The sequence below is a fragment of the Zootoca vivipara genome, chromosome 5 (assembly GCF_965207765.1).
Source record: "Zootoca vivipara chromosome 5, rZooViv2.hap1.1, whole genome shotgun sequence".
Taxonomy (NCBI): domain Eukaryota; kingdom Metazoa; phylum Chordata; class Lepidosauria; order Squamata; family Lacertidae; genus Zootoca; species Zootoca vivipara.
In genome coordinates, this window is record NC_142588.1 from 4,997,760 (window position 1) to 5,022,009 (window position 24,250).

The 24,250-nt window shown below is 47.3% G+C and overlaps 1 protein-coding gene across 11 annotated transcripts in view; it reads left to right on the forward strand.

Annotated features, from left to right (window-relative positions):
- The window catches only part of A4GALT (alpha 1,4-galactosyltransferase (P1PK blood group)), a 39,096-nt gene that overhangs the window by 2,965 nt on the left and 11,881 nt on the right, over positions 1 to 24,250 (forward strand). For 3 of the 11 annotated variants that reach the window (XR_015950110.1, XM_035137890.3, XM_088669981.1), the window contains one exon: positions 22,051 to 22,139. The exons of 6 other annotated variants lie outside the window; for them this stretch is intronic. The gene's annotated coding sequence lies outside the window, so the exon portion shown is untranslated. Of the gene's footprint in view, positions 1 to 2,808; positions 2,960 to 20,443; positions 20,734 to 22,050; positions 22,140 to 24,250 lie in introns of those variants that run through there. 2 more of the 11 variants (XM_035137897.3, XM_035137901.3) reach the window with 2 other exon arrangements.

Consider the following 24,250-nt stretch of genomic DNA (forward strand, 5'->3'; position numbering starts at 1 on the left):
GCAATGAGACTGATTAAAAGTCTTGCCCACAGCAGCAGCAATTGCTTTGATAGATGAAATTTGATTACACAACAGCCAGTTTTGCCATGGCTCAGGCAGACAGTTATCTTCCATACACCCAAACGTTTTCAATTAGCAATAATTGTGCCCTGGAGTCACCTCATTGACTACAATACTGTCATTGGGTAGTATAGACACACCCAGTCCAAGATCTGTTGATAAAGTATTGTAATCCATCCATTTTATTTTGGAGAACAATATGCCTGGAATCTCTGTCATGCAATCTCATACTTAGCTTGCTGTTCTTCACTCAGTTGTAACCTGTTAAAGAAATCTAATACCTAGCAATATTTAGAAGAATTTCTACCTTGTCCAGCTCTCTGCTACATTTTTGGAGAGAGTGAGTTGTTCTGGAGTTCTGAGTTGCTTCATCTTTTTATTTATCTCCCTCTCTCCCTGGTCTTTCATACGTCTTCCACCTTCCTTGTTGCTTAGTGCAGTCAATCCAACTTGCACTCAACCACTTTTGGTACCATTCATGGATTTATAACTTGCAGAATCCAGGATGTCTATAAACATTGTTGCTGTTGATGTCCGTCTGTCTCGAGACAGTCCGTCTGTCTCTTGGGGGGGGGGCAAACTGTTGTGTTAGCAGCACTGAAGTGACCTCCCCGGGGCGCAAGCATGGCCAGTGTGTCTGGAGGTCCTGGGCTGCCCAGATGACAAGACCCCCCTCTTGTCCTGGCTGATGTCGTCCAAAGGAAAGCAGAGTAAAACATCTGGCACCAGCTTGGCTGCAGGAGTTGCCAGAAGGAGGCATACAAGGCGCAGTCCAGCCATCATGGGGAATTCACTTGGAGGGTTTACTAGTACAGAACACCAGACATTTAAAAGCACAAATTGTTAAGGGTGCTGGGAACTGTAACTCTGCAAGAGTTTCCTGAATTTTTTGCTAGTGGTGGGAGAATGTGCTAAAGTCAGGGCCGGCTCTAGGTAGAGCCCCGGTGGTGCGGTGTGCCAGGGCGCCGGGCTGGCAGGCAGGGCGCTGCGCGGCGAAGCAGGGCGCTGCGTGGCAAAGCAGCGCGGAAACCATGCTGCGCCCTGCGAGGGCGGGGGCGCCGGAGCGATCTCCGCCCCTCAGCGCCAGGGTGCCCGACCTGCTCGAGACTGCCCTGGCCAAAGTACCCCAAACCTGAGAGACTAAGCCTGTGGTTTAGAAATCTCTGCCCCAAGTGAAGCAGCCTGTAATAAATTGCAACTGTGGAGTATAACCTCTGCCATATGTATAGCTAGTTATTCTCCGTTATGTTGAGACATGGAGATTTGTATTAAATGCCAAAGGAATCTCCTTCCTTGGAAGTTTTTAAGCAGAGGTTGGATGGCCACCTGTCATGGATGCTTTAATTGAGATTCTTGCATTGCAGGCGGTTGGACTAGATGACCCTGCCATCCCCCCACCTTCCTTATGATGTTGTCATAGATGATAAAGATGTAATCTATAATGAAAAGGATAATTATAGAATTTTGGTGTAAAATTTAAAAGGTATAAACATGTTTAAGATAGAAAGAAACAATGTTCAGCTGATGATTATGAAATTGCCAAAGAGAGTATAAGATGAACCACAGTAAGGGGGGCTGAGGAGGTCAACCTACAATGTCAGAAAAGATGAATGGTTTTTGAACTATATATATATATATGGTTTTTTTAATGTTTAGATATGTTAATGTTTTTGAGTTTTTTGTTTTCTATTTTAGGTAATGCTGGGGTTGGTGTGTGGGTGATGTATGTTTTGTTGTTATATGTCAAAAAATCAATAAAAATTATTTTTTAAAAAAAGATGAAACAGAAATGAAGAAATCCTACAATGCTATGTCCATGGAAAATGTAGTATTCGTATTAATAAAGCTGGAGATTGACAAGGCTTCAGCTGAATTGAGTAGTATTACATAGTTGACTGGAGGTGTTCCACCCTTCCTTTGTATAAAAGGCAGAAGAAAGATCTGAATGGCAGGTGCTGCTTACAACTTAATGTTCATAATTTGGGCAGTATTGTTGAGTGTGTGCTTCCTTTTATGCTTCCTCCCCCTCGTGAGAGTTAAGGTCTAAATATGGTTGATGTCAGCTGGACTTAGCTTATTAAATATTTCTCCCCGGGGGAAAAAATCAAACTATTAATAGCTGTCCTAAGAATGTCGTTTTTTCCTATGTGTAAAGGCACAGCATAAGAAAACATTTTGATTTCGTCTTAAAGCAACATTTCTTCTCTTTGTACTCGCTGAAAGATAGAAGTGTCTGCTGCTGTGTTGAGATTAAGTAATTATGTTAAAACCAAGAGATCTTGGACTGTGTTCCTTGCCAGCATGGGTACTGGGCAGACTTGCTCAGTGTCAAGGAAGCAGCCCACCAGCTGAGAAAGGTGCCCCAGAACGGCTGCAGAGAGGGCTGGCAGATGCTGGCAAAGCCCCTTAGTGCAGTATAGAATTGGCAGGGAAGGTGGGGGATGGGTGGCAGTTTCTCAGCATAGGAAATACGTCCCGCCAAGAGGAACTGTTGTAGGTCAAACCACGCAGGAGAAAGGGCTCCCCCAAAGTCTGCTCCCCTTTTTCGGTGGGCCAGGCGCCCGGGACCCTGCAGTGATCCGGCGCGGGGAGTTGACTACCCCATCTGGCAGGAGGTTAATCTGCGCCGGTAGGGGGCGCGACCGTGGGAAATTTAATTTTGGCGCGGCCGCAGGGCCACGCCGGATCCTTGCCCTTCATCATTGGATCCTGCGCGGTGATCCTCTTTTGCAGCCTTTGGATCGAGCAGCCCGGAGTTCCCTGCCTGCGCAGCCTCTCCCCTCTGCCTCCTGCTTTGAGCATCCACGCGGCGCGAGGAGCAGCGGGCTTCAGGCAGCGGCGTTGAGTCCAGGCTGAAGTTCCTGCGATGGTGAATGACCCTGAGTGACCCGCGAACTTGGTGCGGACTGGCGTTGTGTTGTTGTGTCGGCCGGGTTGGGTTGTGCTTGTGTCGTGTCGTCCTGGGGTTGAAGAGGACGAATTCAGAGGTCCCTTCCTTCGCGGGTCCTCCGCCCCACCCCTGGGGTCCCTGGGGGTCGTGGGTCTTTTGCTGCTTGGCGGTGACTCTCTGCATTGGGTCCTGGGGAACTTGCAATGCTCGGTGCGCGCGAGTGTGCGGGTGCATTGGCTTGCTTTGTGTGCCCACTTCTTCCTCGCATCGCTTCTCCTTGGGCCGGCTTGCTTGCACCTGTGTGCCTGAGCTTAAGGTCCCGGCCTTGTGGTTGTCTGTGCGCGCTTCAGAAGGTCTGGGCAACTTGCTCATCTTGGCCCCCTTGCCTGTGTTTGAAGGCAGTTTGCCCCACCCCCCCCGGCACCTCTTTTTGCGCGCGCGCTTGTGTGTGAAGAGGTTGAGCAGCAGGCTAGAGTGCCATTTACGTTTGTTTGTGCTTTGGCCGATGCTTGATCCCGGGTCGAGGGCTCCGAGCCTTCATTCTTCCTCGATCTCCTTCCTCTCCACCATTCTGTTGGACCACTTGGTGGGAGCTAGAGGCCCCCCCATCCCCCACGTGGGCCTGGCCCTCTGGCACACATCAACACCCCCTTTCTGCCCCTCCCTCCCAGAGTCTTGGCTTGGCCCTGATTTTATTGGGGGCCAAAGGATTTTAATTTGTGGCTTAGCTAGGTAGTTAGCAGACAGAGAAGCAGATAACTAATAATATTTTAACACGCTACATAAATAGCTAAAGGCCAGGCAGAGGAGCGAGTGATCCAGCCCATTCATTGTACAGTGGTACCTCGGGTTAAGAACTTAATTCGTTCTGGAGATCCGTTCTTAACCTGAAACTGTTCTTAACCCAAGGTACCACTTTAGCTAATGGGGCCTCCCGCTGCCACCACACCGCTGCCATGCAATTTCTGTTCTCATCCTGAAGCAAAGTTCTTAACCCGAGGTACTATTTCTGGGTTAGCGGAGTCTGTAACCTGAAGCGACGGTCTGTAACCCGAGGTACCACTGTACTGATAGTGGTGGAAAGGTGCTGAGCGTTATTTGTGTCTGGCTGCTGCTGTGGGGACCTTGCGATTCCTTGTTTTTTGGTGTCGGCAGGGCTGGCCCTACGGCCAGACTGGGGGGCGCCGCACTGCTGTGCCCGCCAGACAGCCGCGCTGAGAAACGGGGGCGGGGGGGCGGAGGGATCTTCGCACCATGGCGCCAGGGCGCCAGATGTGCTTAAGACGGCCCTGGGTGTCGGCATATACGGGGGTCAGTTTTTGGTAGAGGAATTGCTTAGAATTGATTCACTTTAGAGCTAGCCCCCCCATTTAGTCAGGAAAAGAGACAATTACAGGGGTTTCATGTTGAGGTTTACTGTATTTCATTGATAAATCAGAGGATCCTGAGGCTGAACTGTCTCTGTGTCCCCCCCCCCCATTTTATAGAGGTTGTTCCCAGTTAGTGTAGTCAATACTGAGCTATTTTCATCTGGTGGTTGCTCCCAGGTGGTTTGGTGGATGCTGCCAGTCAGTGTAGACAATATGGGACTGCACTCATTTGGTGGCTGCTGCCAGTCAGTGTAGGCAATAGGGAACTGCACTCATTTGGGCTGTGTACATTGCCAGTATTGGTACTGGCCAGACTTGTTCAGCCTGGCAAACAACCTGTTGTCTTTAGGGGTGTCAAGGAAGCAGCCCCCCACCATCTGAGAAAGGTGGCCCAGAATGGCTGCAGAGAGGGTTGGTATATGCTGGCAAAACCTAGTATAGAATTGGCAGGGAAAGAGGGGGAGATGGCCCAGTTTCTCAGCATAGGAAATATGTACTGACAAGGGGAACTGTTGTAGGTCAAACCACGCAGGAAAGAGGGGAAACGGACGGCTTCCCCAAACTGCAACAACTTCACTTTCCCCTTCCTTCCCTACACCCCCCTATTTTGTTGGCAACTAACAAAACAACAATAATCTGGGACTTGATCCTGGAAGAAGGAGACCTGATTATAAGAGACAAATTTGGAAGAGTCAGAGAGTCCAGCTCTGGTCCAGCTGGTTTCTCTGTGCAGCGTTCATGCCAGAGGCGGCCTGCCCTATTTCCCTGCCTGAGATGAAACAGGAAGGGGCCCTGCCAAAGCCTTGCTTGCTGGGGTTGTGCGGCAGAAACAGCTTCCAGGTTCTGGCTAAATCTTGTGGTGCTCTCACAGGACCTCATCAGAAGCTAGAAGCCACCACTGCTTCCCCTGCTTCTGCGGTGGCAGTGGCGGCCCCCATGGCAGCCCCCCTTGGATACTGCTGCCTGAGTCCACCTCATGGATGGCCTGGCTCTGAACAATGCATGACTGAAGTGCAGCTGGGAGACGAGGAGAAGTTTTGTTTTTTGGGAAGCTAGGAAGAGAAATGGGCTTTTGGTCACAGTCAACATTTATTGAGTGTCTGATCATAAAGTTGTGCTCCAAGGATATCCTACTGGGATCTCCTCAGTTTGGAGATGACTTCCGTGTCAAGGATGAGGTCTCTCAAATCAACAGCTGGAATGTGGGGTAAATATATGCCGGTTGATCAGCTCTAACATAGATTCCAGTTATCTACGTCATTGTCTTCAGAAAAGGTTTAGAAAATGGCAACCAAAGAGATCAAGGGAATGAAGCAGCTCCTTTATGAAGAGAGGTCACAGCTTTTCAGACTTTTTAATCTATAGAGAATGCAAGTAATATAAGTTATAAAATTATGTATGGCGTGGAGAAAGGAAAGTTTTTCTCCCTCTCATAATACTAAAACTTGTGGATATCCCATGAAATAAAGTAATTCTTCAAGCAGTGTAGTGATGGCCAACTTGGATGGCTTTCAAACAGGATAGGAAAAATTAATGGAAGAGAGAACTATGGACGGAGGTCGAAATGCTTCCAAACACCAGGAGGAGAGAGTGCTTGTGTGCTCGGATCCTGCTTGAGGATTCCTACAGGCAGCTGGTTGTCCTTTGTGAGAACAGCATCCTGCATTGATGCACTCAGGCACGTAGCAAGGGAGGGGCTTAGGGGGTAGGCCGCCCCTAGCTCCAGTCTGGCGGGGGCAGTGCGGGGGCAGCGCCCCTGGCCCGCCCCTCGCTGCCGCCGCCCGAGCAAAACAGCAGCGCCAACCCAGACAGACTGCGCATGTGTGGCTATGCGCAGTCTGTCCTGACTCGTCCTGGCGCGCACACCGTGATGTCACAATGCATGCACGCTGCGGAGCGACACCCCGCCCCCAGGGGGCGCTGCCCCGGGCAGCCAAGCAGCACCGTTTGCCACTGGATGTGCCACCGGCCTGATCTAGCAGGTTCTTATCCTCCTGTGTTAACTGAGGCAGCTCACATTATCTCCCTCATGGCAACACATTGTGCACAAAGACACAGTGATGCACATTGCTACTGACATTAGGATGACATGGATGTCGGTGCCTGTACCCAGAGGGTGGTGGCATCTGCAATGGCATCTGATAAGCCATACGTAAATTTCTGGCTTCCAATATGAGACTTTTCAGAAGTGTGAGAATCTCTCATTTTTTCCTCTCCAGCCAAGCAAAGAGCCTCTCTTCACTGATGTTTAAGAGGAAAGCATTGGTGGTGGTGGTGCGAGTCACATGTTCAGGGGAGCTAGGTGGGAGGACGTGTGGAGGAAGACGTTTGTGGTCAACAGTTTCACTATGTCTTCTGTTAGAGCAACTTCCGTAGTAGAAACTCTTGGCCTGGTTTTACTTCCAGACTTGCGGGCACCCAGTCACACAAGTTCACCAGCAGAGGGAATGATAAATAAAGATGACAGCAATATAAAAAGGGAATTATTGTCTGTATCTCACATTCAGTTAAAGAAAATCTTTATTTCAGCATTCACTTGTTCAACTTAAATGCATTTCTATTAGAGGTTTAGAAACGGTAAGTCGTCAAGGCATTTCCCAAAACACCTGAAGTATTAGGATTCTGCCTCTAGTGAACCATAAAGTAACACTAAGGGTTTTTCTTGGTGGGGTGGTATTTGTACTCTGATGCTGTTTTTCCACTAGGAAAAGCTGAAGAAGAGTGGAAATACTGAGCTCAGTCCCAGATAATTTTTCTTAATATGGTGGTGGTGGTAGGGGGGGGGGGTTGAGACTTTGCCTTGTGCGCTTGCCAAGGATTGCCTGACTGAGGTTTTAATCATTACTGAAAACTAGACTCATTTCGTATAGAGATGCCTGATTTGGCCAAAGTGACACATGCCTTAGCTACGTCCTGTTTGGATTACTGTAATGTGCTCTACGTGGGGCTGGTAGAAACTTCAGCTAGCTCAAAGAGCTGCAGCCAGATTGTTGACTCGGGCTGGTTATAGGGAGCAGACGACTCCCTTGTTACAACAGCTTCACTGGCCTATTGGTCTGTTTCCAGGCACAATTCAAAGCGCTGATTATGACCTTTAAAGCCCTAGATGGCTTAGGTCCAAGCTATCTGAAAAAACTGTATTCCCTCCTATTCCTCCCTGCCTTCTGAGATATTTGAGGGAGCTAGACTCCAAAAACAGCATGCCTACAGTAGTTCCCCATGCCCAAGCGACCACATTGAGTCTATTCTTTGGAACATCAGCTCCTGCTCCGAAGCCACATAGGTAAAGGGTAAAGGAGCCCCTGACCATCAGGTCCAGTCGTGTCTGACTCTGGGGTTGCGGCGCTCATCTCGCTCTATAGGCCGAGGGAGCCAGCGTTTGTCTGCAGACAGCTTCCAGGTCATGTGGCCAGCATGACAAAGCTGCTTCTGGCGGACCAGAGCAGCGCACGGAAACGCCGTTTACCTTCCCGCCAGAGCGGTCCCTATTTATCTACTTGCACTTTGATGTGCTTTCGAACTGCTAGGTGGGCAGGAGCTGGGACCGAGCAACGGGAGCTCACCCCGTCGCAGGGATTCGAACCGACGACCTTCTGATCAGCAAGCCCTAGACTCTGTGGTTTAACCCACAGCGCCACCTGGGTCCTACAACTGTGCCACAACTGTGTGATTTGAGCTAAATGCTTTATTGAGGACAAATTCTATGTGATCTGCTCTTAATGACACCTTGTTGAATATTGTTGGCATCCGTATGTCTCGAGAGACAATGGAGTGTGCCTCCAGGAGTGAAGTCAAACTTCTGGAGAATCACAGTGCATCGGGTACAGATTTTTCCTCAGGGCTTACTCCCCAAGCCTTTCTCTTGAATTAGACTTGTTGCAAAGCGGTGGAGGTTGAGGATCAGAGTTTTCCTTCTCCTAGATGGGCTCCCTACCCAGGTGGACGAACCCCATCTGCCCACTTTTGAACAGAGCTGCTTCTTATCTCCCTATGGCTTGACTGGTGATTTTGGTCATTCATAAAAGTACATCATGTGGAAGACAGGAGGGAGAGGGATCATAGTTGCATCCATAGTTTGTGACAGGGGAAAGAGAGTATTACGGGAAGAGTGAGATCACACATGCTTATCCATCTTCTCTGGTACAGTGGCTTAGTGGTTTGAGCGCTTCTCAAACTCTCCTCAGGCCTTAAAGAGAAGACCTTGAAGAAAACTCCACCACCTGACAGAGAGAAGGTGCTCCCTTGCAGACAGGTTGGGGAGGTAAAGAGTTCCCTGCAAAGAGAGAGAGTAAACCACCGACTGAGACAGGCTCCCAGGTGCAGATCTGTGGGCGTTTTTAATAAGCATATCTTCTGCACCCATGTAATGTCTTTGAGTTTGCAACAGGAAACCACTGTATTTGCAGCAACTATGTTTGCTTTATGACGTGCGGTTACCGGGGATGTGCCAACCTGCCAGTTGTTTTTCATTTTCTCCTTCCTAGTTCAGTTCTCCCCACATTTCCACATCAGTTTAGAATTTTAACACTGTTTTAAGATTACTACAAAAAACAGTTTCCCCCCCTGCAGAGTAGACACCAGATGATCACAAACTAAGGGTTTTGTTTGGCCATTTAGATGAGTTCACAAGTGGATGTTTTTAAAGACCACCTTTTGACAGTAGAAGGCACTTGTTAAGTAATTAAAGTAGGACTGTAATAAGTTAGATTTTAAAATGTACTTGGCTAAAACTCTGCTCCCAATTAGTCAGGCAGCCAACTTAATTATTTTACTTCACATTATCATATCCTTTTTAGCCCATCAGAGATCAGAAATAGGGAGGACTTATGCAGAAGGAGAGCACTGTGTTGTTTTTTAAAGTCTTCACTGGAAGAAGTCATTTACAATGTGAGTCTTCCGTTGAGTATAAAGTTGCTGACAGGTGGAAGAACTTGAGCTGAAACAGGCTAGAATTTTGTGCTTTTGGAAGGCACCAGACACCCATGCAAAGACTGCGTGATGAAGCAGGGCTATCCCTCCATCAGTAAAATATGATTTATATTGACAGAGGCATCCTATAAAACAGGGATGTCCAACTCCCAACAGACTGTGATCTACCCATTGTTGTTGGATCAAAGTTGTTGAGCTTTTTTGGGGAAGCCAAGTTGGTTGAGCTTTTTTTAGGGAGCAAATGAATAAATGGAACTGAATACATGAATGAATGGAACTGAATGAGCATTGCGATATACACAGAACGTAATCAAAAGTTGATTATATAAAACAGTTGAGGGTCCTGAATCCCCAGTCTGGTAGTCGAACTTAATCTGATGGCCCACTTTTTTGCTAGGAAGCAAAAGTTGCTGAGCTTTTTTAGGAAAGCCAAAATTGTAGAGCTTTTTTTGGGGGGGGGGAGTACATCACTGAGTGGCCAGAGATCTACCAGGAACACCCCATGATCTACCAGTAGATCACGATCTACTTGTTGGACGTGCCTGCTATAAAACTTATGCATTGTACACTGTGGACTATTTTAGCAGCACGTAGACAGCTTCAGTGGTGATGGCTCTAAATACCAGCTTTGTACAAGGAATTGTAAATCATATTCACTTGCTTGCAGTATGGAAAGTACGAGACTTTTATAACCTAATAAATCAGGGCTGCAAAGGTCAAGGGGAAGAATAATTTGAAGAGTGCAGCCTAACTGTTCCTGTTTAGGAAGTGTAATGTAAGTGCACCTTCACTTAAGAGAAAGTACAGTGGAAATAATATCAACCGTGAAATGCGATGTTAGTCTGTTTTTTTAGAATGTATAGTTTGTTTTTTTGCAGGGGAACTAGCTGCACTGCCCCAGATCCGGCGTTGCGGCACATATTGCAGTAATGAAGTCTTGAGGTTACCAATGCATTTTGGTCGGACAATTCCTGTTCAGGAATGACCATAGTTGGTGCACTTGGTGATGAGTCTGGGTGTCCTTGGGTCAAGGTGGATGATTCAGAGATACAGCTCTTATCTGAGCTACCCTCACTACTACTACAAAAATAAGAATGCATGTTGGTGTCATTCCAAGACTATTTTTTATATCTTCAGTGCTCTAGGGTTAATAGTGCACTAGAAAACTCAATTTTTTCTTATGACTGCCTAGTTAATATGAAGGCACAGGGGGGGAAAAACACCATGGAGGTTAAGCAAATGCTTATTAAAAGGTCAGGATTTAATATCACGAGCCCTAAGGAAGCCAGACTATCCTCCGCCAGGGCCAGGGCTTTTTCAGTGATGGCTCCGACCTGGTGGAATGCTCTGTCCCACAAGACTAGGGCCCTGCAGGACTTGATCTCCTTCCAGGGCCTGTAAGACAGAGCTATTCCACCTGGCCTTCAATCTGAATTAGCCTGATCCTCTATTCCCTTTTCCCTTTCCTCTTCTATGAAGAAACCCTTTCTGGGACCCCACATTTAAATCCTTATTCACACACCTCCTTGATGGCCCTAGTAGGACCAACTTGGCCAGTTAGCCCTGGTTATCATTCAATGTCTACTGACTGGATTTTTTTCCCCTCTTCCAAAAATGACCCCTGAATTTTAGAATTTTATTGATATTAATGCTGCATTTTATGTTGTATTCTATGCTGTTTTATGCTGGTTTTAAGTCGCATTTCAATCCATGTTTTATATTTGCTGTTAGCCACCCTGAGCCCGGTTTTTAAACCGGGAAGGGCGGGGTATAGATATAAATTTATTAATTTAGTATTATTAAAACTGAGTAGCAAACATATGTATGGTTTTTCTTTTTCAAGCAACTCCAAGAAAGCCTTATGAGTTTATCAGAAAAAAACTCATAATTATTTTCTTACTATTTTAATATAAGAAGCAAAGTGGTTAATGGATGCTCTGGCTAGAAGAAGCTAGCACATTAGAAAGAAACAACACAGCAGATTACATCAATGGTAGCCTAATTGTTGATATTGTTAAGGATAAGGGAAGATGCAGCATATCTTAGATGGTTGCACTGCTCTAATCTCTCGGCCACCTTGCCCGGTTTCGGCAGGATCGCAGAGGGCGCTTAGGTGTGATCTCATCGATGGCCACCAAGAGCCGGTTATTCCAGTTCTCGACCAGCTCATCTAGTGAGCCGCCAGGGGGAGCAGGGGCCCGCAAGGCCCATCAGGATCCATCAGCCTTTGCGGGCAAGCCCAAATAGGCTCGCCACCCAAGCGGGGTAGGGGCCGGAAGTCAATCCTGGCTTTCAGAGCGTAGTGATCAGACCATGCTACTTCCACAATTGAGGACATGATCACATCTATACACACACCAAAGATCAAATCCAGCGTGGGGCCTAGTTGATGTGTGGGACCCAAAACAAACTGGGAGAGCCCTAATGTCACCATGGAAGGCACCTGATCTGGAACCCGTGAGGAGGAGGTGGCATCCACATGGACGTTTGATTCTGCTGTGAAGGAGCAACTGTGTGGTTTCATTGTATATTAAGTGACGTTTGGGTTATTGAACAAATAACTTTTTTATATAAAAAAGGAAAAAAGGAAAAGGAAAGCAAACCTTTGAAAAGTTTTGTAAGTACTGTAAACCATTTTTTGATTTACCAAATGTTTGGTCTATCTCTGTGCTAGCGAAGTGGGATAGCTTGGAAATGGGACATTTTGGGGCTCACTGAAAGGGCACATTTTAAAGCTCTAACAGCTTATATGTGACTTTAAATCTCTGCTGGGGTTCTCTCACCAAAGAGTACTTGTCCCAACCTTGGCTTCTACGATTCCAACACCCTCTGAACTGGGTAGCTGGGTTAGTCTGCTGCAGCAAAGTCAACAAAAAAACTTGTGGCAGCTTGAAGACTAACCATTGTATTTTTGGCAAAAGCTTTCATACACCATTTCATCATATGCAAAGATAGTCTCGCCCGCTGCACAACCCCTTATATTGGGAGTATGTCAGTTCATGTCCATTCAGAATTTTATTGTTCTGATACAGCTTTCCAAATGTTCCAAGTTCTTTGCAAAACGAACAGACAAAAGCCACATTCCGAGGCATATTGAGGAACTTTATGTCAAAGAAGGACGTTTCTACAAAACCTGACTTTCCTTAGTGTTAACTGTTGCATGCTGTAAACATCGCTTTAGAAATGCTGTCAATGAGAAGAAGGGGGCAGAGAGGAGGGAGGGAGGGAGGTTGGGGTGGTAATACTTAGTGTATATGTGGGGCATCACTTGGGCAGGTTCTCTTTCGAGAGACAATATGTCACGGTCCGGTCGGCGGACGTCAGGACCAGAGGCAAGATGGTGGTGTAGAAGCAGGAACAGGTGCAGGGCTGAGGGTCCAGCAGCAGGCAGTCGCAGGGTCAAGGAGCAAGGCAGAGGCGAAGGTCTGGGAGTCAAGGAGCAAGGCGTCGGCAAGGCAAGGGTCCAAGGGTCGAGGATCAAAGTGTCGGCAAGGCGAGGGTCCAAGGAACAAGGCGTCGGCAAGGCAAGGGTCCAAGGAGCAAGAGGCCAGAGGCAACCAGGCAGGGATAGTGTTGCTGTGGCAAAGAGCTGAAGGGAAATGCTGAGCTTTTATCCCTCCCAGCTCCTGCCACCAGGTGCAGTGAGGTATCAAGTGGCCTCACCTGAGTGACCACTCCTTGCCTCTCCAGCACAAGTTGAGGTCTTCACCTGAGTGGCCACTCCTTGCTTCTCCAGCACAAGCTGAGGCAGGCCCCAGTTCTGCAAAGCACTACATGCCCCAGAGCCTGACTCCTGCCCATACTCCTGACACAATGCACATAATTTTGTAAAATGCTGTCAAGGGAAAGCAGTGAGTTTTCAAACTATTTATTTGAAGCTGTTGGGTGCGGTCCTTAGGGAGCAAAGTGTCACCAGGATGCTGATATCACACAGCTCTGGTTCTCTATAATAGCTGAATCGGGAGAGGCTGCAAAAACTTTGGGCAGGTGTCCAGATGCAGTGGTAGACTGGGAAGACAAAGGTTCCCATGTTTGGGAAATTGGCAAGTTGGATGGGGGTTGCACTCCCTCTGAAGGAGCAAGTACTGGATACCTATTTGTCACTAGAGGTCCAGGTGTTCTCTGAGGCTAGGTGTGCCTTTGACCAGCTTAGTCAAAAGCCTCGCTCCCTTCGCTCACATCCGAAGGACCATGAGCCTCAAAAACCGTGGAAGATGTGGAAGTGCCGGGCTGAGCCTTCCAAACTGCTGAGCCAGAGACTCCAGCTCTGTATTAAACCTTGGATCTGATCCAATATTGGCCATAATTGCACCCAAGCGATCCAGCGTATGCTGGGGAACCGCTGGGGGAGGCGCTGAACGCAGTGACTGAGACGGGCCTCTAATCACCCTTTTGGAAGGGAGAGCAGGACTGGGATTCCTCTTAATAGGCATCCCGAAACCACCTTATTAAACGGGGAATTACAGAAAATACAGATGGAATTAAAAAGGTACCTCGCAATCAACATGGCGCTCCCGCCAAAACAAGATGGCGCTCCCGCCAAAATTAGCTGGGCTAACACCTCCCCTACTTGAAAAGAAGGTACAAAATTACGAATGGCGTTAAGATGGGGGGGGGAGGGGTATCCCCAGCCCTAGGAAATTCCCCACCAGCCGCCAAGCAGAACAGTGGTGAAACTCAGCAATTCGCTCAGAGAGGGACTTTCTGCGATGCCCCAAAGTGATCGGCTAGACAGAATGCCAATATCGCAACAGACAAAATACCAATAAAATTTCCAAGCCCCGAAGTGCAGCCGGAACGGAGAAGGAAAGCAAAAGGCCACCGGAAAATTAAGCAGGCAGCAGCAACGCAGGCCCATCCTAGCCATAGAGGCTAGTGGCGCGGAGAACCATTGTGCCGGGCGCTGGAGGGCGCTGGAGGGCGCTGGAAGGGCGCCAAGTGAGCGCAGGGTTCCGGCAATCTGGCCAGGACTGCGCTCCTTCTCCGAGGACTCCGCACTGCGCCTCCTCGTTTCCCCAGCGCTGGGTTCCGCTCAGTCGAGCTTTGCTACCAGCGTGCGCACAGCGCCCAAGCAGCTCTTGCTGGTCCCGCGGTGCGTGTGCTGGTGGCGAAGCTTGACTGAGCGGAACCCAGCGCTGGGGAAACGAGAAGGAGGCACAGTGCGGAGTCCTCGGAGGTGGCCTCCCGCTGCTGCTGCGGTCCACTTGGCACTCCCAGGCCCTTGGAGAGGCTCTGGAGGGGGGCACTGGAGGGACCTAGCGCCAGGGCGCTGGATGGGCTTAAGACGGCCCTGGCGGCAAGCTCCGCAAACCGCGAGCACTCTAGGAGCCGAAGCCCTGTGGGGCGAAAGCCCCTATGGGCGGGAAGGGAAAGGCAAGGAAATGAAGGGAATTAACCAAGGAGGGAAGAATAACTACTGGGAGAATCTAGGGGGGAAAGGGGGGGGAGGAGAATAAAGGAAAAAGATCACCAGGACGATCCTTCGAAGGTAAATCGCTCTCTCTCTTGGTAGCACAGAGGACACGCTGTTAGCTTGTTCTGAATGGAAGCTCTGGGTCACATTCATGGGTATATATAGGTCCCTCAATCCATTTGGACTGCGCCCCATTGGCCAGATTGAACCCAACATCGAGGGACCTACCGATTGGATGCTGTGGCTGACCAATCTTACCCACCCACAACACAGGGTGTTGGTCTCCAGGTCTCACCGCAACACGTGCCCTCTTTGAGGGAGGACCCGATCTGTCTGAAACAATTGCTTTTTGACTGTCAAAAGTCTTTCAAGGTCTATTTAGAGTTTTGGTAGTACAGAATGATTGAAGTTTTTCCATAGCTCAGTTACAAAACAAGAAAAATGAAGAACAAATGTCCTAAGTTGTTCTTCTACAGGCTGACATTTGCTACATTCATATGAACTTGACAGGAAACTAATTAAGCATGTAAGGTCATAAAATAATAATAATAATAATAATAATAATAATAATAATTAATAAATATATATAAATTTATTATTTATATCCCGCCCATCTGACTGGGTTTCCCCAGCCACTCTGGGCGGCTTCCAACAGAAAAATGAAATAAAATAATCTATTAAACGTTAAAAGCCTCCTTAAACTCAGTTCTGGCACCTCTCAGGCCAGAGAACAAGGGTAAGAGAACAAGGGAGGTGTTCATGGTGAGTCCCAACATCTCTTTTTCCAGAAAAATACCACTGACTATGGCTTCCATTTTTCTGTATGTATGGTCTACACAATTTCTGTTTGTCTACTACTAGACCTTGGCATAGAATTAACAACAAGCCAAAACAAATGGACATGTGAGGTGAGCCAGGATGGCAGAGTTTTCCAAACTGTGTGTCGGCTGCAGTGTGTAGGTGTCTGGCACTAATAATAATAATAATAATAATCAATAATAACAATTTATTTCTACCCCGCCCATCCGGCTGGGTTTCCCCAGCCACTCTGGGCGGCTTCCAACAAAATATTAAAATACAATAGTCCTTCAGATATTAAAAGCTTCCCTAAACAGGGCTGCCTTCAGATGTCTCCTAAAAGTCTGCTAGTTGTTTTTTCCTTGACATCTGGTGGGAGGGTGTTCCACAGGCTGGGTGCCACTACCAAGAAGGCCCTCTGCCTGGTTCCCTGTAACCTCGCTAATCACAGTGAGGGAACCACCAGAAGGCCCTCAGAGCTGGACCTCAGTGTCTGGGTTGAACGATGGGGGTGGAGATGCTCCTTCAGGTAAACTGGGCTGAGACCGCTTTAAAGGTCAGCACCAACACTTTGAATTGTGCTCCCCGCTCTCCTCCTAGGGCTGGAAAGTAGAACTGAATTATGCCCTGCGAAATGATGCATGTCTAAAGAGTGTGCCACCAACATAAAAAGTTTGGAAAGCTCTGCAGTGTGGTGTGAGACAAAATCAGCCACCCCTAACCTGTGGGGATTGCCCCTCCCCACATGTTCCAAGCAGACTTTGATATTTTCTCCAGAGGCTTTTTTCTGCCTGGCCTGGGAGGCTGGCTGCTAGTAGTAATGGCAATGGGTTTATGGCATAGCCTCCCCACCAGGGGCGTAGGAAGAGGGGGGCGATGGGAGCGCAGCGCCCCTGGTTGCGTGATCCCGGCAGGCAGCGTGTCCTGCCCCCAGGATGCGTGTCAGCCCCGGTGTCGGAGCATGAAGCTCCGCCACTGCTCCCCGCAGAGTCTTGTCTAGTGCTTGCTTCATACCATGTTGTGTGACTTTAGATCGCTGCACCATGCTAAGTTCTTTTCATTTCCCCAGGTCTTTTGCATCCATTTCAGATTGTTAGATCTGCTTCAATCCACTTTTTCATTCTTGGCTTTTCAAATTTTATTCTGCAATTGTTACTTGCCATAACAAAGTACAAAGTACTTTGTACTTTGTACTTGCCATAGTTATTTGTACTTTGTACTTTGTACTTGCCATAGTTATTGCATTTTTACCTGTTTGATTTCATGTTGTAAGGTGTGTTATCAGGTAGCAGGAAGCCTATCAGTGCTGTAAATGAGCACAGATAATAGGACAAAGACAATGGAGGTGGGATTTAAACTCAGAGGTTGAAGTCTACCAATATCCACTACACTGTGCTGATTGTCTAGCTGGGAGATTGAGAAGTTTCCGGTCAGGTGTATGAATCAAAAGGTTGCAAAACAAAAAACACAGAAAAAAATGATGAAATGAATGTAACAACTTATATCACTGTCACTACAAAAAATTGAGGGTGGGGGTGGCAACAGCAAAGAAGGAGGTCATTGGATGGATCCATGACAACTTATATCATATGATCTTCATGATACAATAAAGAAGCTTAATTAACCACCTGGTTTTCCCACCAGCTGCAGCAAATAGTACGCAACCAATTTAATTTGAGTCACATAGCAAATCCCAGACTTTGTCAACATCTTTTTGCCATGTCAGTCCAGTAAAAAGTCGAGACACAGTGTGTTATCTACAGCTCTCATTTAATGGGCAGTTGAAAACAAGTGGGCGACACACACACACACCGTGTGAGAGAGAAGGAGAGAGCTTTGTGCACAATTATTGACTGATTCGGGATGCGGGTGGCGCTGTGGGTTAAACCACAGAGCCTAGGGCTTGCCGATCAGAAGGTCGGCAGTTCAAATCCCCGCAACGGCGTGAGCTCCCATTGTTCGGTCCCTGCTCCTGCCAACCTAGCAGTTCAAAAGCACGAAGTGCAAGTAGATAAATAGGTACCTCTGCAGCAGGAAGGTAAACGGCATTTCCGTGCGCTGCTCTGGTTCGCCAGAAGCGGCTTAGTCATGCTGGCCACATGACCCGGAAGCTGTACGCCGGCTCCCTCGGCCAATAACGCGAGATGAGCGCGCAACCCCAGAGTCGTCCGTGACTGGACCTAACGGTCAGGGGTCCCTTTACTGATTCAGACTCCAGAATACCAGCTTCTAAGCAGCTGCAGCCTGAAAATGTACCCTCTTTAAAGATTTTTTATAATAAGGAAACATCTGTTCATGGGTGTAATTCCTTTTGAACACTGTTTCTAGGTGACCGTTTTTGAACATGGTATTATTTTGAAAAACACACACGGTGTCATTTGTATTATTCCCATATGTAAATAAATGCCCTTGCCAAGATCGTTGCTTTATTTCCACGATTTATTATGTTCAACCACAGCCAACTCCCACCCCCAGTTAACTCCACATCTGCCGCACAAAACATCTTGGGACAGAGGGATGGTCATCTGAGAATTTCTGTAATTTTGTAAAAAGAAAACAAAAAGCCACCTCTCATCACTACGATTAGTTTCCCTGAAGTAGGGGCAGTAAAGGTCCTTAAAGCTGGTTATGGATCCCCCCCCCAAGGACTACAAATGGAGGTGCAAAACCTATTTTAGACTGAGGGCTGGATTCGAACCTGAAAAAAACTTCCAGCGGCTCCATTATAATCATGGGTGGAGCTAGAGGCAAAAATGAGTGGGGTGATTGTCTAATGATTTCCCCCCACCCCGGTATTTTACCTGCATATTAGGGGGAATTGTATGTAAAATGTACATAGAATCATAATGTGTAAGATATGTAAAGTCCATTGCTAAGAAATCACAGAAAATGGCAGGGTAGATTGAAATGACTTATAGGTGACATCAGATGATGTCACATGATTGGCAGTTGAGTAGAGTTTACTAGAAATGGTCTCATGGGCCATTTTGAGGGGTGTGGCAGCAGGCCTAAGTAGGTTCCTCACTACTGCTGCAAGGCTTGTTGACCCTGCAATTGCGTTCCCTATGTCATCTTACAAACAGAAATGTTGGCTGTGTGTGTCAATACATTTCTTCATTTTCCGCTTGAGATATCTAAAATTGCTTGGGTGGACCTAGAATTTATGTCCCTGACTATATATGTTTTCATTGTATCAAACCCCCCCAAATATTATTCTCATTTACTAATTTATATACCACTTGTATACCAAAATGGCTTTCCTACATTAATACTTTCCACAAGCCACTGACCTTTCTGTGATTTTTTTTTTTGGGGGGGGGGTACCACCGAATGATGGCAAGATTCTAGGGGGTTCTAGAATTCTCCTGTGGAGAATTGAAGACATGGCGGAGACTGTTGTAGCTTTAAGAAATATGGCTTATTCACCTGTTTACAACTTCAGTCCTCATGGCAGGAGTCCAGATCTTACAGCATGGTCATCTCAAGCAGGACTGGTTCCCCATAGCAGTGCAGCCCTGGAGTCCAAGGCATCTCTCCAAGTCAGCCAGCCTTCAGCCAGCCTGCCCAATATGGATCTCTCCCCTTCTTCTCCCCAGCACACCTTGCCAAAGACTCCTTGTTCCTGCCAACTTGGCAACCTCTGTCTGCCCAGACCCAAGATTCCTATCAGATGGGCCATCAACACCTTTTGTCATGTTGATGCCTTTATCCCAGGTGAAGCTCTGGCTTGGAAAGGAACCTTAGCCTATATTTATCCACTGGCCTGCAATCTTCCCTTCAATACTCCAAATAACTGTGTTTAGTCGTTTAGTCATGTCCGACTCTTCGTGACCCCATGGACCATAGCACGCCAGACACTCCTGTCTTCCACTGCCTCCCGCAGTTTGGTCAAACTCATGTTTGTAGATTCAAGAACACTGTCCAGCCATCTCGTCCTCTGTCGTCCCCTTCTCCTTGTGCCCTCCATCTTTCCCAACATCAGGGTCTTTTCCAGGGAGTCTTCTCTTCTCATGAGGTGGCCAAAGTATTGGAGCCTCAGCTTCAGGATCTGTCCTTCCAGTGAGCACTCGGGGCTGATTTGCTTCAGAATGGATAGGTTTGATCTCCTTGCAGTCCATGGGACTCTCAAGAGTCTCCTCCAGCACCAAAATTCAAAAGCATCAATTGCAAATAACTACTATTTATTAATTTCTAGGGTTTGGGGGAGTCGCCCACCCCCCAGACTCACAACAATATAAAGCAAGGCATTTGTCTTAATAGACTTTGGCTTCTGTCGATGGGTTGAGATACTAAAACTGGGTTAAAAGCCAAACTAATGTGCGTCAAACCAGGGGCACAACCACAATTTTATTTTTTTTGTTTTAATTACATCCTTTTAAGGTGAATGGGAGAAGGTAGAAGTGGAAAGATTGCGGGGTGGAGAGAGCTAAAGGCAAAGGGACAACAAAGTGAGGCACAGACATGTATTAAAACAGCAAAAACAGATCCATGTGACAGGTTGTGGTCATAGGTCGTGGTGGGCATGAACACTGTAGATCCATCTGGCTGTTATCTTTTATTGGAAGTCGGCTAGTTCTTCTCTTATAAGATCCCGTGGTTCAGCTCAGTCTTCCTATTTATCTAATAGAAATTGACTATAGACTTTAAAATTTGCACGTAGGATGCTGGAGTGGTGGTTGTTTTGCAACCATTTTAAAATATTGGGATTATTATGCTTTGCTTCCACAACTGATCAATATATATGTGAAATAATTTGGCTAAAATGGGAGCCCACCAGGGTAAACTAGATTTGTGCTCTTCTTGCAGAAGCATATCTGAACCTATACATGTCAAGATTATTTTTTTTCCAGTTAAGGGAAACGGCTGGCAATTTTCCAAAGCAAAAGGATATTTTAATAAAATATTCTGCCTTGCTGCATATTAAAAATATCATTGAAATTCTGTTCTCATGGGAAGGTTGGGTGGAAAATATTATCTCATGCATAGTATATGCAGCCCCACCCCACAAATCAATTTATTTTCCTCAACGACAAGCCCAAATCAGCACATTTTGAAATAACCTTCTGTTGTCTTAAGGAGGTTCTTATAAATCCCGCCCCATCCCCTGCGCAAGCAGTCGTGAAAAGCTTTTGAAGTTTTGCTGGCTCTCAGTCATCTAACACTGGGGTCCTCAAACGGTTGACCTCTGCATCTCCCTTGAGAGAGCTGGAAATCACGGAGGCCCCCCAGTCACAACATGGCTGCGCAGAGGCAAAGGCAAAATGATAACTGAGGTAGGCAGAGTTTGGTACAATCATTTTATATTGACATCCTATCCCTCTTGGGAAATTTATTTGCCAAAGTGATAAGCTCTGCCTCTCTTTTAAACCAGAACCAGTGAAGGCAGTTGCTGATAAGACAGAAGTACTGTTTTGTGGAGAGAGGGGGTAGGCAGGTGTGGAGGACTCCCTGGTCCTGAATGGGGTAACTGTGCCCCTGAAGGACCAGGTGCACAGCCTGGGAGTCATTTTGGACTCACAGCTGTCCATGCAGACCCAGGTTAATTCTGTGTCCAGGGAGGTTGTCTATCAGCTCCATCTGGTATGCAGGTTGAGACCCTACCTGCCCGCAGACTGTCTCGCCAGAGTGGTGCATGATGCTCTAGTTATCTCCCGCTTGGACTACTGCAATGTGCTCTACGTGGGGCTACCTTTGAAGGTGACTCAGAAACTACAACTAATCCAGAATACGGCAGCTAGACTGGTGACTGGGAGATGCCATTAAGACCATATAACCAGAGGCGGAGCAATGTTGGTGCTGTGGGGACAGCCTGCCCCGGGTGTCATCCTGAGAGGGATAACATTCAGCATGCCGCCCACTGTTGCCCCCGCTCCTGGCTGGAGGAGGCAGGCAGGCAGGCAGGCAGGGGAGAGGACGGGTGTCTTCCCTGAAGGGGGGTGACATTCAGCATGCCCACGACTCCCAAGCCTACAGCGAGTGGCGGCCTGACAGCTTGTCTGCATATAACACTGGTCCTGAAAGACCTACATTGGCTCCCGGTATATTTCTGAGCACAATTCAAAGTGTTGGTGCTGACCTTTAAAGCCCTAAATGGCCTCAGCCCAGTATACCTGAAGGAGCATCTCCACCCCCATCGTTCAGCCCGGACACCGAGGTCCAGCGCTGAGGACCTTCTGGCAGTTCCCTCACTGCGAGAAGCCAAGTTACAGGGAACCAGGCAGAGGGCCTTCTCAGGAGTGGCGCCTGCCCTGTGGAACGCCATCCCATCAGATGTCAAGGAAATAAACAACTATCTGACTTTTAAAAGACATCTGAAGGCAGCCCTGTTTAGGGAAGTTGTAAATGTTTGAAGTTTTATTCTGTTCTAATATTCTGTTGGGAGCCGCCCAGAGTGACTGGGGAAACCCAGCCAGATGGGTGGGGTATAAATAATAAAAAATTATGATGATGATGATGATGATGAATCTATGGTTTAGCTTTCTGCACACTGAATACCGACCCTCCATGTTGCTATTTTCCAGGGACATCCTTGATTTAGAGAAGCAGACCCGATTTCTGATTTGATCCTAGAATGTCCCTCTTTTCTTTAGGACGTCCCTAATTTTCATTGGAGAAATGTTGAAGGGTATGGATCTGAACACCGAAATGTTCGGTGCAGAACGAAGTCTTTAAACAAAATGTATGATATTTTATTATATTATTATATATGTTGGAAGCTGCCCAGAGTGGTTGGGGCAACCAAGCAAGATGTGGAGGGGACAAATAGTAAAATTATCATTATGGAATGGGCCATCCCTATTTTCATTGGAGAAATGTTGGAGGGTATGTGAATATAGGCAGTTACTCTGGAGGTCCTGGGATTTTCATTCCCTGTTTCAGGCAGAACTTGCTGATTCAGAAAAATTTAATGGAGAAGACTTTTCAGTTCCTCTTCCCCCACCCCACCTCAAAGTCAGCAGTGGAGCTAGCCGCTCAGACACCCAGCACATGCCATGCACCCAGGCGGCAGAGCGATCCGCGTAATTTCGTCTTCCTTTCTTCTACGTAACTTATACCTCACCCTCTCTTTCCCCTGCTCCTTTCACATTTCCTTCTTCCTGTTACAACTTTCCTCTCTCATCCCCTCCTTTGTTTCTCCTCTTTAAATACCCCATTATTAAAAATAACCAACATGAATATGAGATGGTATGTTGGATGTTGTTGGGGCCAGTAATGGTGTTGTCCGGGTGTATGTGGCAGCAAAGTTGGCATCTGGGTTTATTGCAGGCTCTGGTACCAATGTCCATGTTAAGTCAGGTGGTTGTCTTATTGTGGGTGAGGAGTTGTTTAAGATTGGGTGGCTTTCTGTAGGCAATGAAAGGTCTTCCTCCCAGAGCTCTCTTGAGCTGTCATTGTCTAGGAGAGGTTGTCAAAGAAGTGTAACGTCAAAGAAGTGACTCTCATTGACTACAGCCTGACAATAGTGCTATGTAGTGGCATTTGCCCTTATTGTTCATAGATTTTTCAGTGCGTGACAAATATTTATAAATATTGAATGCATGTACACCTGCCAAGCTCTCAAGGATCACTCATTCTGCCGTTGTTAATAATGACATACAAAATTGGGCGCTGAATAATTTATTGTGCTGTCTTCAGTACTAATTAACAACGCAACCAAGTTTCCCTGCATTAATCCTGAATTTGGATGAGAACATAAGAAGAGCCTTCTGGATCAGACCGATGGCTCCTCTAGCCCAGCTGGATCAGCCTCCTGTTCTCAGGGTGGCCAGCTAGAGGTCACAGGAACTAAGCACAAGAGCCCTCTCCCCTGCCCTGTGGTTTTCAGCAGCTGGTATCCAGAAGTGATGTGGTCTAAACCATTGAGCCTCTTGGGCTTGCTGATCAGAAGGTCAGCGGTTCGAATCCCAGCGATGGTGGTGAGCTCCCGTTGCTCGGTCCCAGCTCCTGCCAACCTAGCAGTTCGAAAGCACGTCAGTGCAAGTAGATAAATAGGTACCACTCCAGTGGGAAGGTAAGTGTCATTTCCGTGCTCTCTGGTTTCCGTCACGGTGTCCTGTTGCACCAGAAGCGGTTTAGTCATGCTGGCCACATGACCTGGAAAGCTGTCTGTGGACAAATGCCGGCTCCCTTGGCCTGAAAGCGAGATGAGTGCCGCAACCCCATAGCAGCCTTTGACTGGACTTAATCGTCCAGGGGTCCTTTACCTTTTACTGCCTTGGATTGTGGAGGGAGAACATAGAGAGGAGTATCCCACCAGATCCACTGCCTGTTTTAATTTGGAAAAGGCTGTAGGTCCCTTGGAGTTAAACCATGGCGACACCCTGAGAAGGTAATCCTTTTTGTGCTACCAGATAGGCAATCCGGTATAAAATCTGTGCTGACTTGGTTCTGTTTTTGCTAGCCATGAGTCCCAACCCTGACAAAGAGTAAATGGAAATCTTACTCTGGCTTTGGAGGTTCTGCATGGAATTGCCTACAGAGCTCTGGGGAAGGACCTACTTTTGTGGAAGAGAGTGCACTTTGCATGCATAAGGTCTCAGTTGCACCCAGTGCTTGTTCAGATGTTTGCTTGTCCCATTGCTCTCCCACAGGAATGCCTGATATTTACTGCTGAATGGGAGCAAACGCCAATCAGGTTTAATGTGGTTTGATATTTGTTCTGATGTGGTCTTAAAGAGCGGGCTTTCCAAGGGAAAGGGGGGGGACAAACTGGAAAGCATGGAACAAGTAGAAATCTGCATGGACTCATGCTTTCTAGGCATGAGCCCCTCTTGGTAGCAATAGATCCCT